The 14,715-nt window shown below is 46.7% G+C and overlaps 14 non-coding genes across 14 annotated transcripts; all 14 read right to left on the bottom strand.

The window, feature by feature from the left end:
• Nucleotides 1-500: 500 nt before the first annotated feature.
• LOC144801002 (U5 spliceosomal RNA) lies at nt 501-615 on the bottom strand. The gene has a single exon (XR_013604880.1). It is a non-coding gene; the product is annotated as a U5 spliceosomal RNA (small nuclear RNA).
• Nucleotides 616-1,548: 933 nt separating this feature from the next.
• Nucleotides 1,549-1,663, bottom strand: LOC144801606 (U5 spliceosomal RNA). Its single transcript, XR_013605411.1, has one exon. It is a non-coding gene; the product is annotated as a U5 spliceosomal RNA (small nuclear RNA).
• A 933-nt stretch (nt 1,664-2,596) lies between these two features.
• Nucleotides 2,597-2,711, bottom strand: LOC144801605 (U5 spliceosomal RNA). Its single transcript, XR_013605410.1, has one exon. It is a non-coding gene; the product is annotated as a U5 spliceosomal RNA (small nuclear RNA).
• Nucleotides 2,712-3,645: 934 nt separating this feature from the next.
• LOC144801076 (U5 spliceosomal RNA) lies at nt 3,646-3,760 on the bottom strand. Its single transcript, XR_013604952.1, has one exon. It is a non-coding gene; the product is annotated as a U5 spliceosomal RNA (small nuclear RNA).
• Nucleotides 3,761-4,694: 934 nt separating this feature from the next.
• Nucleotides 4,695-4,809, bottom strand: LOC144801081 (U5 spliceosomal RNA). Its single transcript, XR_013604957.1, has one exon. It is a non-coding gene; the product is annotated as a U5 spliceosomal RNA (small nuclear RNA).
• A 933-nt stretch (nt 4,810-5,742) lies between these two features.
• Nucleotides 5,743-5,857, bottom strand: LOC144801604 (U5 spliceosomal RNA). Its single transcript, XR_013605409.1, has one exon. It is a non-coding gene; the product is annotated as a U5 spliceosomal RNA (small nuclear RNA).
• Nucleotides 5,858-6,790: 933 nt separating this feature from the next.
• LOC144800453 (U5 spliceosomal RNA) lies at nt 6,791-6,905 on the bottom strand. Its single transcript, XR_013604353.1, has one exon. It is a non-coding gene; the product is annotated as a U5 spliceosomal RNA (small nuclear RNA).
• A 934-nt stretch (nt 6,906-7,839) lies between these two features.
• On the bottom strand, nt 7,840-7,954 carry LOC144801001 (U5 spliceosomal RNA). Its single transcript, XR_013604879.1, has one exon. It is a non-coding gene; the product is annotated as a U5 spliceosomal RNA (small nuclear RNA).
• Nucleotides 7,955-8,887: 933 nt separating this feature from the next.
• On the bottom strand, nt 8,888-9,002 carry LOC144801603 (U5 spliceosomal RNA). Its single transcript, XR_013605408.1, has one exon. It is a non-coding gene; the product is annotated as a U5 spliceosomal RNA (small nuclear RNA).
• Nucleotides 9,003-9,936: 934 nt separating this feature from the next.
• LOC144801080 (U5 spliceosomal RNA) lies at nt 9,937-10,051 on the bottom strand. The gene has a single exon (XR_013604956.1). It is a non-coding gene; the product is annotated as a U5 spliceosomal RNA (small nuclear RNA).
• Nucleotides 10,052-10,984: 933 nt separating this feature from the next.
• On the bottom strand, nt 10,985-11,099 carry LOC144801602 (U5 spliceosomal RNA). The gene has a single exon (XR_013605407.1). It is a non-coding gene; the product is annotated as a U5 spliceosomal RNA (small nuclear RNA).
• Nucleotides 11,100-12,032: 933 nt separating this feature from the next.
• On the bottom strand, nt 12,033-12,147 carry LOC144800379 (U5 spliceosomal RNA). Its single transcript, XR_013604287.1, has one exon. It is a non-coding gene; the product is annotated as a U5 spliceosomal RNA (small nuclear RNA).
• A 933-nt stretch (nt 12,148-13,080) lies between these two features.
• Nucleotides 13,081-13,195, bottom strand: LOC144801601 (U5 spliceosomal RNA). The gene has a single exon (XR_013605406.1). It is a non-coding gene; the product is annotated as a U5 spliceosomal RNA (small nuclear RNA).
• Nucleotides 13,196-14,128: 933 nt separating this feature from the next.
• LOC144801599 (U5 spliceosomal RNA) lies at nt 14,129-14,243 on the bottom strand. Its single transcript, XR_013605404.1, has one exon. It is a non-coding gene; the product is annotated as a U5 spliceosomal RNA (small nuclear RNA).
• Nucleotides 14,244-14,715: the final 472 nt, after the last annotated feature.

Raw genomic sequence — 14,715 nt, 5'->3', positions numbered from 1 at the left:
TAAACCTGAATATAGAAGCATATATCTGTCTAGGCTAGAGGCACATGAAACAGGACTGGCGTGCCGCTTCAAGTGTACCTGAGAGGAATCTGACTCAGGATTGGCCACCCTCTCAGGGCACCGACTCAGGATTGGCCAACCTCTATGGGGCACCTCCAACGGGCACAAATAACGGGCAAGCCCTATGAAAAGCACAGCGTGAGTCTAGGTGCCACCTTGAAAAAGGAGGGTGACGTCTGGCCTCTGACAGCAGGAATATTAAGAGAGGAGAAAACATACTGCCTGCTATCATGAAATTCCAAGATAGTCACGAAAAGCAATCTCATGCACTGCACAAGCTCTTTCCCATGATGCACCTCTCCTGCACTCTGTCTATGCAAATGAGCAAGCAGAGGAGTTCAGGAATAAAACACCTAAGCTCATGTCCCCAAAAAACAGCAGCAGACAACTCGCAGATATTCCCCAATTTCTAATGCTTTTCTTTTAAACACACAATAAACAGCCTCACCTGTGGTAAGGCTTAAAAAAATTGAATAAACTCGTAAATGTTCCTCTCCACGGAAATCTTTAGTAAAAGGCGAAATTTTTTTTCGTTTTGAAGAGAAACCAGAGTAAGTTAGAATATGGCTCTCTGGGGGTAAGTGGCACCACATCAAAGACCCCTTCATTGCGAGGGTGAGGACCTGAGAGGTATTTTCAAAATCTAAGAAAGAGGACAAGAACCAGGCCGGTGAGGGAAGCAGGCCCAAATTTCAGAGTCTCTGCTCAAAGCACAGAAAATCAAAAAGGTGGACAGTTCCCATGCGTCTGTCTGGGAATATGCAAATTCTTTTCTGTACACACCTCAGCTCATTAGGAGGCGTTGCAGCTGCTGGGCAAGGGGAACGGGAAGCGTGCATCAGGCTTTAGGTGAAGTGGCACTGTAGGACTTTCGTCCCCCAGCGATTTTACGCTTTCCACACCATCCTTCCAATCGATAGGCTGTGAGCCACCACTGTGCTCTGCACATAGCCATGCACTTTAAGTCCCTTTTTCGCACGTACTTTCATTAAACCTGAATATAGAAGTATATATCTGTCTAGGCTAGAGGCACATGAAACAGGACTGGCGTGCCGCTTCAAGTGTACCTGAGAGGAATCTGACTCAGGATTGGCCACCCTCTCAGGGCACCGACTCAGGATTGGCCAACCTCTATGGGGCACCTCCAACGGGCACAAATAACGGGCAAGCCCTATGAAAAGCACAGCGTGAGTCTAGGTGCCACCTTGAAAAAGGAGGGTGACGTCTGGCCTCTGACAGCAGGAATATTAAGAGAGGAGAAAACATACTGCCTGCTATCGTGAAATTCCAAGATAGTCACGAAAAGCAATCTCATGCACTGCACAAGCTCTTTCCCATGATGCACCTCTCCTGCACTCTGTCTATGCAAATGAGCAAGCAGAGAGTTCAGGAATAAAACACCTAAGCTCATGTCCCCAAAAAACAGCATCAGACAACTCGCAGATATTCCTCAATTTCTAATGCTTTTCTTTTAAACACACGATAAACAGCCTCACCTGTGGTAAGGCTTAAAAAAATTGAATAAACTCGTAAATGTTCCTCTCCACGGAAATCTTTAGTAAAAGGCGAAAGATTTTTTCGTTTTGAAGAGAAACCAGAGTAAGTTAGAATATGGCTCTCTGGGGGTAAGTGGCACCACATCAAAGACCCCGTCATTGCGAGGGTGAGGACCTGAGAGGTATTTTCAAAATCTAAGAAAGAGAACAAGAACCAGGCCGGTGAGGGAAGCAGGCCCAAATTTCAGAGTCTCTGCTCAAAGCACAGAAAATCAAAAAGGTGGACAGTTCCCATGCGTCTGTCTGGGAATATGCAAATTCTTTTCTGTACACACCTCAGCTCATTAGGAGGCGTTGCGGATGCTGGGCAAGGGGAACGGGAAGCGTGCATCAGGCTTTAGGTGAAGTGGCACTGTAGGACTTTTGTCCCCCAGCGATTTTACGCTTTCCACACCATCCTTCCAATCGTTAGGCTGTGAGCCACCACTGTGCTCTGCACATAGCCATGCACTTTAAGTCCCTTTTTCGCACGTACTTTCATTAAACCTGAATATAGAAGTATATATCTGTCTAGGCTAGAGGCACATGAAACAGGACTGGCGTGCCGCTTCAAGTGTACCTGAGAGGAATCTGACTCAGGATTGGCCACCCTCTCAGGGCACCGACTCAGGATTGGCCAACCTCTATGGGGCACCTCCAACGGGCACAAATAACGGGCAAGCCCTATGAAAAGCACAGCGTGAGTCTAGGTGCCACCTTGAAAAAGGAGGGTGACGTCTGGCCTCTGACAGCAGGAATATTAAGAGAGGAGAAAACATACTGCCTGCTATCGTGAAATTCCAAGATAGTCACGAAAAGCAATCTCATGCACTGCACAAGCTCTTTCCCATGATGCACCTCTCCTGCACTCTGTCTATGCAAATGAGCAAGCAGAGAGTTCAGGAATAAAACACCTAAGCTCATGTCCCCAAAAAACAGCATCAGACAACTCGCAGATATTCCCCAATTTCTAATGCTTTTCTTTTAAACACACAATAAACAGCCTCACCTGTGGTAAGGCTTAAAAAAATTGAATAAACTCGTAAATGTTCCTCTCCACGGAAATCTTTAGTAAAAGGCGAAAGATTTTTTCGTTTTGAAGAGAAACCAGAGTAAGTTAGAATATGGCTCTCTGGGGGTAAGTGGCACCACATCAAAGACCCCGTCATTGCGAGAGTGAGGACCTGAGAGGTATTTTCAAAATCTAAGAAAGAGGACAAGAACCAGGCCGGTGAGGGAAGCAGGCCCAAATTTCAGAGTCTCTGCTCAAAGCACAGAAAATCAAAAAGGTGGACAGTTCCCATGCGTCTGTCTGGGAATATGCAAATTCTTTTCTGTACACACCTCAGCTCATTAGGAGGCATTGCGGCTGCTGGGCAAGGGGAACGGGAAGCGTGCATCAGGCTTTAGGTGAAGTGGCACTGTAGGACTTTTGTCCCCCAGCGATTTTACGCTTTCCACACCATCCTTCCAATCGTTAGGCTGTGAGCCACCACTGTGCTCTGCACATAGCCATGCACTTTAAGTCCCTTTTTCGCACGTACTTTCATTAAACCTGAATATAGAAGCATATATCTGTCTAGGCTAGAGGCACATGAAACAGGACTGGCGTGCCGCTTCAAGTGTACCTGAGAGGAATCTGACTCAGGATTGGCCACCCTCTCAGGGCACCGACTCAGGATTGGCCAACCTCTATGGGGCACCTCCAACGGGCACAAATAACGGGCAAGCCCTATGAAAAGCACAGCGTGAGTCTAGGTGCCACCTTGAAAAAGGAGGGTGACGTCTGGCCTCTGACAGCAGGAATATTAAGAGAGGAGAAAACATACTGCCTGCTATCATGAAATTCCAAGATAGTCACGAAAAGCAATCTCATGCACTGCACAAGCTCTTTCCCATGATGCACCTCTCCTGCACTCTGTCTATGCAAATGAGCAAGCAGAGGAGTTCAGGAATAAAACACCTAAGCTCATGTCCCCAAAAAACAGCAGCAGACAACTCGCAGATATTCCCCAATTTCTAATGCTTTTCTTTTAAACACACAATAAACAGCCTCACCTGTGGTAAGGCTTAAAAAAATTGAATAAACTCGTAAATGTTCCTCTCCACGGAAATCTTTAGTAAAAAGCGAAATTTTTTTTCGTTTTGAAGAGAAACCAGAGTAAGTTAGAATATGGCTCTCTGGGGGTAAGTGACACCACATCAAAGACCCCTTCATTGCGAGGGTGAGGACCTGAGAGGTATTTTCAAAATCTAAGAAAGAGGACAAGAACCAGGCCGGTGAGGGAAGCAGGCCCAAATTTCAGAGTCTCTGCTCAAAGCACAGAAAATCAAAAAGGTGGACAGTTCCCATGCGTCTGTCTGGGAATATGCAAATTCTTTTCTGTACACACCTCAGCTCATTAGGAGGCGTTGCAGCTGCTGGGCAAGGGGAACGGGAAGCGTGCATCAGGCTTTAGGTGAAGTGGCACTGTAGGACTTTCGTCCCCCAGCGATTTTACGCTTTCCACACCATCCTTCCAATCGATAGGCTGTGAGCCACCACTGTGCTCTGCACATAGCCATGCACTTTAAGTCCCTTTTTCGCACGTACTTTCATTAAACCTGAATATAGAAGTATATATCTGTCTAGGCTAGAGGCACATGAAACAGGACTGGCGTGCCGCTTCAAGTGTACCTGAGAGGAATCTGACTCAGGATTGGCCACCCTCTCAGGGCACCGACTCAGGATTGGCCAACCTCTATGGGGCACCTCCAACGGGCACAAATAACGGGCAAGCCCTATGAAAAGCACAGCGTGAGTCTAGGTGCCACCTTGAAAAAGGAGGGTGACGTCTGGCCTCTGACAGCAGGAATATTAAGAGAGGAGAAAACATACTGCCTGCTATCATGAAATTCCAAGATAGTCACGAAAAGCAATCTCATGCACTGCACAAGCTCTTTCCCATGATGCACCTCTCCTGCACTCTGTCTATGCAAATGAGCAAGCAGAGGAGTTCAGGAATAAAACACCTAAGCTCATGTCCCCAAAAAACAGCAGCAGACAACTCGCAGATATTCCCCAATTTCTAATGCTTTTCTTTTAAACACACAATAAACAGCCTCACCTGTGGTAAGGCTTAAAAAAATTGAATAAACTCGTAAATGATCCTCTCCACGGAAATCTTTAGTAAAAGGCGAAAAAAAAATTCGTTTTGAAGAGAAACCAGAGTACATTAGAATATGGCTCTCTGGGGGTAAGTGGCACCACATCAAAGACCCCTTCATTGCGAGGGTGAGGACCTGAGAGGTATTTTCAAAATCTAAGAAAGAGGACAAGAACCAGGCCGGTGAGGGAAGCAGGCCCAAATTTCAGAGTCTCTGCTCAAAGCACAGAAAATCAAAAAGGTGGACAGTTCCCATGCGTCTGTCTGGGAATATGCAAATTCTTTTCTGTACACACCTCAGCTCATTAGGAGGCGTTGCAGCTGCTGGGCAAGGGGAACGGGAAGCGTGCATCAGGCTTTAGGTGAAGTGGCACTGTAGGACTTTCGTCCCCCAGCGATTTTACGCTTTCCACACCATCCTTCCAATCGATAGGCTGTGAGCCACCACTTTGCTCTGCACATAGCCATGCACTTTAAGTCCCTTTTTCGCACGTACTTTCATTAAACCTGAATATAGAAGTATATATCTGTCTAGGCTAGAGGCACATGAAACAGGACTGGCGTGCCGCTTCAAGTGTACCTGAGAGGAATCTGACTCAGGATTGGCCACCCTCTCAGGGCACCGACTCAGGATTGGCCAACCTCTATGGGGCACCTCCAACGGGCACAAATAACAGGCAAGCCCTATGAAAAGCACAGCGTGAGTCTAGGTGCCACCTTGAAAAAGGAGGGTGACGTCTGGCCTCTGACAGCAGGAATATTAAGAGAGGAGAAAACATACTGCCTGCTATCGTGAAATTCCAAGATAGTCACGAAAAGCAATCTCATGCACTGCACAAGCTCTTTCCCATGATGCACCTCTCCTGCACTCTGTCTATGCAAATGAGCAAGCAGAGAGTTCAGGAATAAAACACCTAAGCTCATGTCCCCAAAAAACAGCATCAGACAACTCGCAGATATTCCTCAATTTCTAATGCTTTTCTTTTAAACACACGATAAACAGCCTCACCTGTGGTAAGGCTTAAAAAAATTGAATAAACTCGTAAATGTTCCTCTCCACGGAAATCTTTAGTAAAAGGCGAAAGATTTTTTCGTTTTGAAGAGAAACCAGAGTAAGTTAGAATATGGCTCTCTGGGGGTAAGTGGCACCACATCAAAGACCCCGTCATTGCGAGGGTGAGGACCTGAGAGGTATTTTCAAAATCTAAGAAAGAGGACAAGAACCAGGCCGGTGAGGGAAGCAGGCCCAAATTTCAGAGTCTCTGCTCAAAGCACAGAAAATCAAAAAGGTGGACAGTTCCCATGCGTCTGTCTGGGAATATGCAAATTCTTTTCTGTACACACCTCAGCTCATTAGGAGGCGTTGCGGATGCTGGGCAAGGGGAACGGGAAGCGTGCATCAGGCTTTAGGTGAAGTGGCACTGTAGGACTTTTGTCCCCCAGCGATTTTACGCTTTCCACACCATCCTTCCAATCGTTAGGCTGTGAGCCACCACTGTGCTCTGCACATAGCCATGCACTTTAAGTCCCTTTTTCGCACGTACTTTCATTAAACCTGAATTTAGAAGCATATATCTGTCTAGGCTAGAGGCACATGAAACAGGACTGGCGTGCCGCTTCAAGTGTACCTGAGAGGAATCTGACTCAGGATTGGCCACCCTCTCAGGGCACCGACTCAGGATTGGCCAACCTCTATGGGGCACCTCCAACGGGCACAAATAACGGGCAAGCCCTATGAAAAGCACAGCGTGAGTCTAGGTGCCACCTTGAAAAAGGAGGGTGACGTCTGGCCTCTGACAGCAGGAATATTAAGAGAGGAGAAAACATACTGCCTGCTATCGTGAAATTCCAAGATAGTCACGAAAAGCAATCTCATGCACTGCACAAGCTCTTTCCCATGATGCACCTCTCCTGCACTCTGTCTATGCAAATGAGCAAGCAGAGAGGTCAGGAATAAAACACCTAAGCTCATGTCCCCAAAAAACAGCAGCAGACAACTCGCAGATATTCCCCAATTTCTAATGCTTTTCTTTTAAACACACAATAAACAGCCTCACCTGTGGAAAGGCTTAAAAAAATTGAATAAACTCGTAAATGTTCCTCTCCACGGAAATCTTTAGTAAAAGGCGAAAGATTTTTTCGTTTTGAAGAGAAACCAGAGTAAGTTAGAATATGGCTCTCTGGGGGTAAGTGGCACCACATCAAAGACCCCGTCATTGCGAGAGTGAGGACCTGAGAGGTATTTTCAAAATCTAAGAAAGAGGACAAGAACCAGGCCGGTGAGGGAAGCAGGCCCAAATTTCAGAGTCTCTGCTCAAAGCACAGAAAATCAAAAAGGTGGACAGTTCCCATGCGTCTGTCTGGGAATATGCAAATTCTTTTCTGTACACACCTCAGCTCATTAGGAGGCATTGCGGCTGCTGGGCAAGGGGAACGGGAAGCGTGCATCAGGCTTTAGGTGAAGTGGCACTGTAGGACTTTTGTCCCCCAGCGATTTTACGCTTTCCACACCATCCTTCCAATCGTTAGGCTGTGAGCCACCACTGTGCTCTGCACATAGCCATGCACTTTAAGTCCCTTTTTCGCACGTACTTTCATTAAACCTGAATATAGAAGCATATATCTGTCTAGGCTAGAGGCACATGAAACAGGACTGGCGTGCCGCTTCAAGTGTACCTGAGAGGAATCTGACTCAGGATTGGCCACCCTCTCAGGGCACCGACTCAGGATTGGCCAACCTCTATGGGGCACCTCCAACGGGCACAAATAACGGGCAAGCCCTATGAAAAGCACAGCGTGAGTCTAGGTGCCACCTTGAAAAAGGAGGGTGACGTCTGGCCTCTGACAGCAGGAATATTAAGAGAGGAGAAAACATACTGCCTGCTATCATGAAATTCCAAGATAGTCACGAAAAGCAATCTCATGCACTGCACAAGCTCTTTCCCATGATGCACCTCTCCTGCACTCTGTCTATGCAAATGAGCAAGCAGAGGAGTTCAGGAATAAAACACCTAAGCTCATGTCCCCAAAAAACAGCAGCAGACAACTCGCAGATATTCCCCAATTTCTAATGCTTTTCTTTTAAACACACAATAAACAGCCTCACCTGTGGTAAGGCTTAAAAAAATTGAATAAACTCGTAAATGTTCCTCTCCACGGAAATCTTTAGTAAAAGGCGAAATTTTTTTTCGTTTTGAAGAGAAACCAGAGTAAGTTAGAATATGGCTCTCTGGGGGTAAGTGGCACCACATCAAAGACCCCTTCATTGCGAGGGTGAGGACCTGAGAGGTATTTTCAAAATCTAAGAAAGAGGACAAGAACCAGGCCGGTGAGGGAAGCAGGCCCAAATTTCAGAGTCTCTGCTCAAAGCACAGAAAATCAAAAAGGTGGACAGTTCCCATGCGTCTGTCTGGGAATATGCAAATTCTTTTCTGTACACACCTCAGCTCATTAGGAGGCGTTGCAGCTGCTGGGCAAGGGGAACGGGAAGCGTGCATCAGGCTTTAGGTGAAGTGGCACTGTAGGACTTTCGTCCCCCAGCGATTTTACGCTTTCCACACCATCCTTCCAATCGATAGGCTGTGAGCCACCACTGTGCTCTGCACATAGCCATGCACTTTAAGTCCCTTTTTCGCACGTACTTTCATTAAACCTGAATATAGAAGTATATATCTGTCTAGGCTAGAGGCACATGAAACAGGACTGGCGTGCCGCTTCAAGTGTACCTGAGAGGAATCTGACTCAGGATTGGCCACCCTCTCAGGGCACCGACTCAGGATTGGCCAACCTCTATGGGGCACCTCCAACGGGCACAAATAACGGGCAAGCCCTATGAAAAGCACAGCGTGAGTCTAGGTGCCACCTTGAAAAAGGAGGGTGACGTCTGGCCTCTGACAGCAGGAATATTAAGAGAGGAGAAAACATACTGCCTGCTATCGTGAAATTCCAAGATAGTCACGAAAAGCAATCTCATGCACTGCACAAGCTCTTTCCCATGATGCACCTCTCCTGCACTCTGTCTATGCAAATGAGCAAGCAGAGAGTTCAGGAATAAAACACCTAAGCTCATGTCCCCAAAAAACAGCATCAGACAACTCGCAGATATTCCTCAATTTCTAATGCTTTTCTTTTAAACACACGATAAACAGCCTCACCTGTGGTAAGGCTTAAAAAAATTGAATAAACTCGTAAATGTTCCTCTCCACGGAAATCTTTAGTAAAAGGCGAAAGATTTTTTCGTTTTGAAGAGAAACCAGAGTAAGTTAGAATATGGCTCTCTGGGGGTAAGTGGCACCACATCAAAGACCCCGTCATTGCGAGGGTGAGGACCTGAGAGGTATTTTCAAAATCTAAGAAAGAGAACAAGAACCAGGCCGGTGAGGGAAGCAGGCCCAAATTTCAGAGTCTCTGCTCAAAGCACAGAAAATCAAAAAGGTGGACAGTTCCCATGCGTCTGTCTGGGAATATGCAAATTCTTTTCTGTACACACCTCAGCTCATTAGGAGGCGTTGCGGATGCTGGGCAAGGGGAACGGGAAGCGTGCATCAGGCTTTAGGTGAAGTGGCACTGTAGGACTTTTGTCCCCCAGCGATTTTACGCTTTCCACACCATCCTTCCAATCGTTAGGCTGTGAGCCACCACTGTGCTCTGCACATAGCCATGCACTTTAAGTCCCTTTTTCGCACGTACTTTCATTAAACCTGAATATAGAAGCATATATCTGTCTAGGCTAGAGGCACATGAAACAGGACTGGCGTGCCGCTTCAAGTGTACCTGAGAGGAATCTGACTCAGGATTGGCCACCCTCTCAGGGCACCGACTCAGGATTGGCCAACCTCTATGGGGCACCTCCAACGGGCACAAATAACGGGCAAGCCCTATGAAAAGCACAGCGTGAGTCTAGGTGCCACCTTGAAAAAGGAGGGTGACGTCTGGCCTCTGACAGCAGGAATATTAAGAGAGGAGAAAACATACTGCCTGCTATCATGAAATTCCAAGATAGTCACGAAAAGCAATCTCATGCACTGCACAAGCTCTTTCCCATGATGCACCTCTCCTGCACTCTGTCTATGCAAATGAGCAAGCAGAGGAGTTCAGGAATAAAACACCTAAGCTCATGTCCCCAAAAAACAGCAGCAGACAACTCGCAGATATTCCCCAATTTCTAATGCTTTTCTTTTAAACACACAATAAACAGCCTCACCTGTGGTAAGGCTTAAAAAAATTGAATAAACTCGTAAATGATCCTCTCCACGGAAATCTTTAGTAAAAGGCGAAAAAAAAATTCGTTTTGAAGAGAAACCAGAGTACATTAGAATATGGCTCTCTGGGGGTAAGTGGCACCACATCAAAGACCCCTTCATTGCGAGGGTGAGGACCTGAGAGGTATTTTCAAAATCTAAGAAAGAGGACAAGAACCAGGCCGGTGAGGGAAGCAGGCCCAAATTTCAGAGTCTCTGCTCAAAGCACAGAAAATCAAAAAGGTGGACAGTTCCCATGCGTCTGTCTGGGAATATGCAAATTCTTTTCTGTACACACCTCAGCTCATTAGGAGGCGTTGCAGCTGCTGGGCAAGGGGAACGGGAAGCGTGCATCAGGCTTTAGGTGAAGTGGCACTGTAGGACTTTCGTCCCCCAGCGATTTTACGCTTTCCACACCATCCTTCCAATCGATAGGCTGTGAGCCACCACTGTGCTCTGCACATAGCCATGCACTTTAAGTCCCTTTTTCGCACGTACTTTCATTAAACCTGAATATAGAAGTATATATCTGTCTAGGCTAGAGGCACATGAAACAGGACTGGCGTGCCGCTTCAAGTGTACCTGAGAGGAATCTGACTCAGGATTGGCCACCCTCTCAGGGCACCGACTCAGGATTGGCCAACCTCTATGGGGCACCTCCAACGGGCACAAATAACAGGCAAGCCCTATGAAAAGCACAGCGTGAGTCTAGGTGCCACCTTGAAAAAGGAGGGTGACGTCTGGCCTCTGACAGCAGGAATATTAAGAGAGGAGAAAACATACTGCCTGCTATCGTGAAATTCCAAGATAGTCACGAAAAGCAATCTCATGCACTGCACAAGCTCTTTCCCATGATGCACCTCTCCTGCACTCTGTCTATGCAAATGAGCAAGCAGAGAGTTCAGGAATAAAACACCTAAGCTCATGTCCCCAAAAAACAGCATCAGACAACTCGCAGATATTCCTCAATTTCTAATGCTTTTCTTTTAAACACACGATAAACAGCCTCACCTGTGGTAAGGCTTAAAAAAATTGAATAAACTCGTAAATGTTCCTCTCCACGGAAATCTTTAGTAAAAGGCGAAAGATTTTTTCGTTTTGAAGAGAAACCAGAGTAAGTTAGAATATGGCTCTCTGGGGGTAAGTGGCACCACATCAAAGACCCCGTCATTGCGAGGGTGAGGACCTGAGAGGTATTTTCAAAATCTAAGAAAGAGGACAAGAACCAGGCCGGTGAGGGAAGCAGGCCCAAATTTCAGAGTCTCTGCTCAAAGCACAGAAAATCAAAAAGGTGGACAGTTCCCATGCGTCTGTCTGGGAATATGCAAATTCTTTTCTGTACACACCTCAGCTCATTAGGAGGCGTTGCGGATGCTGGGCAAGGGGAACGGGAAGCGTGCATCAGGCTTTAGGTGAAGTGGCACTGTAGGACTTTTGTCCCCCAGCGATTTTACGCTTTCCACACCATCCTTCCAATCGTTAGGCTGTGAGCCACCACTGTGCTCTGCACATAGCCATGCACTTTAAGTCCCTTTTTCGCACGTACTTTCATTAAACCTGAATTTAGAAGCATATATCTGTCTAGGCTAGAGGCACATGAAACAGGACTGGCGTGCCGCTTCAAGTGTACCTGAGAGGAATCTGACTCAGGATTGGCCACCCTCTCAGGGCACCGACTCAGGATTGGCCAACCTCTATGGGGCACCTCCAACGGGCACAAATAACGGGCAAGCCCTATGAAAAGCACAGCGTGAGTCTAGGTGCCACCTTGAAAAAGGAGGGTGACGTCTGGCCTCTGACAGCAGGAATATTAAGAGAGGAGAAAACATACTGCCTGCTATCGTGAAATTCCAAGATAGTCACGAAAAGCAATCTCATGCACTGCACAAGCTCTTTCCCATGATGCACCTCTCCTGCACTCTGTCTATGCAAATGAGCAAGCAGAGAGTTCAGGAATAAAACACCTAAGCTCATGTCCCCAAAAAACAGCAGCAGACAACTCGCAGATATTCCCCAATTTCTAATGCTTTTCTTTTAAACACACAATAAACAGCCTCACCTGTGGAAAGGCTTAAAAAAATTTAATAAACTCGTAAATGTTCCTCTTCACGGAAATCTTTAGTAAAAGGCGAAAGATTTTTTCGTTTTGAAGAGAAACCAGAGTAAGTTAGAATATGGCTCTCTGGGGGTAAGTGGCACCACATCAAAGACCCCGTCATTACGAGGGTGAGGACCTGAGAGGTATTTTCAAAATCTAAGAAAGAGGACAAGAACCAGGCCGGTGAGGGAAGCAGGCCCAAATTTCAGAGTCTCTGCTCAAAGCACAGAAAATCAAAAAGGTGGACAGTTCCCATGCGTCTGTCTGTGAATATGCAAATTCTTTTCTGTACACACCTCAGCTCATTAGGAGGCGTTGCGGATGCTGGGCAAGGGGAACGGGAAGCGTGCATCAGGCTTTAGGTGAAGTGGCACTGTAGGACTTTTGTCCCCCAGCGATTTTACGCTTTCCACACCATCCTTCCAATCGTTAGGCTGTGAGCCACCACTGTGCTCTGCACATAGCCATGCACTTTAAGTCCCTTTTTCGCACGTACTTTCATTAAACCTGAATATAGAAGTATATATCTGTCTAGGCTAGAGGCACATGAAACAGGACTGGCGTGCCGCTTCAAGTGTACCTGAGAGGAATCTGACTCAGGATTGGCCACCCTCTCAGGGCACCGACTCAGGATTGGCCAACCTCTATGGGGCACCTCCAACGGGCACAAATAACGGGCAAGCCCTATGAAAAGCACAGCGTGAGTCTAGGTGCCACCTTGAAAAAGGAGGGTGACGTCTGGCCTCTGACAGCAGGAATATTAAGAGAGGAGAAAACATACTGCCTGCTATCGTGAAATTCCAAGATAGTCACGAAAAGCAATCTCATGCACTGCACAAGCTCTTTCCCATGATGCACCTCTCCTGCACTCTGTCTATGCAAATGAGCAAGCAGAGAGTTCAGGAATAAAACACCTAAGCTCATGTCCCCAAAAAACAGCATCAGACAACTTGCAGATATTCCTCAATTTCTAATGCTTTTCTTTTAAACACACGTTAAACAGCCTCACCTGTGGTAAGGCTTAAAAAAATTGAATAAACTCGTAAATGTTCCTCTCCACGGAAATCTTTAGTAAAAGGCGAAAGATTTTTTCGTTTTGAAGAGAAACCAGAGTAAGTTAGAATATGGCTCTCTGGGGGTAAGTGGCACCACATCAAAGACCCCGTCATTGCGAGGGTGAGGACCTGAGAGGTATTTTCAAAATCTAAGAAAGAGGACAAGAACCAGGCCGGTGAGGGAAGCAGGCCCAAATTTCAGAGTCTCTGCTCAAAGCACAGAAAATCAAAAAGGTGGACAGTTCCCATGCGTCTGTCTGGGAATATGCAAATTCTTTTCTGTACACACCTCAGCTCATTAGGAGGCATTGCGGCTGCTGGGCAAGGGGAACGGGAAGCGTGCATCAGGCTTTAGGTGAAGTGGCACTGTAGGACTTTTGTCCCCCAGCGATTTTACGCTTTCCACACCATCCTTCCAATCGTTAGGCTGTGAGCCACCACTGTGCTCTGCACATAGCCATGCACTTTAAGTCCCTTTTTCGCACGTACTTTCATTAAACCTGAATATAGAAGTATATATCTGTCTAGGCTAGAGGCACATGAAACAGGACTGGCGTGCCGCTTCAAGTGTACCTGAGAGGAATCTGACTCAGGATTGGCCACCCTCTCAGGGCACCGACTCAGGATTGGCCAACCTCTATGGGGCACCTCCAACGGGCACAAATAACGGGCAAGCCCTATGAAAAGCACAGCGTGAGTCTAGGTGCCACCTTGAAAAAGGAGGGTGACGTCTGGCCTCTGACAGCAGGAATATTAAGAGAGGAGAAAACATACTGCCTGCTATCGTGAAATTCCAAGATAGTCACGAAAAGCAATCTCATGCACTGCACAAGCTCTTTCCCATGATGCACCTCTCCTGCACTCTGTCTATGCAAATGAGCAAGCAGAGAGTTCAGGAATAAAACACCTAAGCTCATGTCCCCAAAAAACAGCATCAGACAACTCGCAGATATTCCTCAATTTCTAATGCTTTTCTTTTAAACACACGATAAACAGCCTCACCTGTGGTAAGGCTTAAAAAAATTGAATAAACTCGTAAATGTTCCTCTCCACGGAAATCTTTAGTAAAAGGCGAAAGATTTTTTCGTTTTGAAGAGAAACCAGAGTAAGTTAGAATATGGCTCTCTGGGGGTAAGTGGCACCACATCAAAGACCCCGTCATTGCGAGGGTGAGGACCTGAGAGGTATTTTCAAAATCTAAGAAAGAGGACAAGAACCAGGCCGGTGAGGGAAGCAGGCCCAAATTTCAGAGTCTCTGCTCAAAGCACAGAAAATCAAAAAGGTGGACAGTTCCCATGCGTCTGTCTGGGAATATGCAAATTCTTTTCTGTACACACCTCAGCTCATTAGGAGGCGTTGCGGATGCTGGGCAAGGGGAACGGGAAGCGTGCATCAGGCTTTAGGTGAAGTGGCACTGTAGGACTTTTGTCCCCCAGCGATTTTACGCTTTCCACACCATCCTTCCAATCGTTAGGCTGTGAGCCACCACTGTGCTCTGCACATAGCCATGCACTTTAAGTCCCTTTTTCGCACGTACTTTCATTAAACCTGAATTTAGAAGCATATATCTGTCTAGGCTAG

This window comes from Lissotriton helveticus, chromosome 12 (assembly GCF_964261635.1).
Source record: "Lissotriton helveticus chromosome 12, aLisHel1.1, whole genome shotgun sequence".
Taxonomy (NCBI): domain Eukaryota; kingdom Metazoa; phylum Chordata; class Amphibia; order Caudata; family Salamandridae; genus Lissotriton; species Lissotriton helveticus.
Note: the sequence above shows the minus strand (reverse complement) of the source record. Positions and strands in the feature narration are given on the sequence as shown.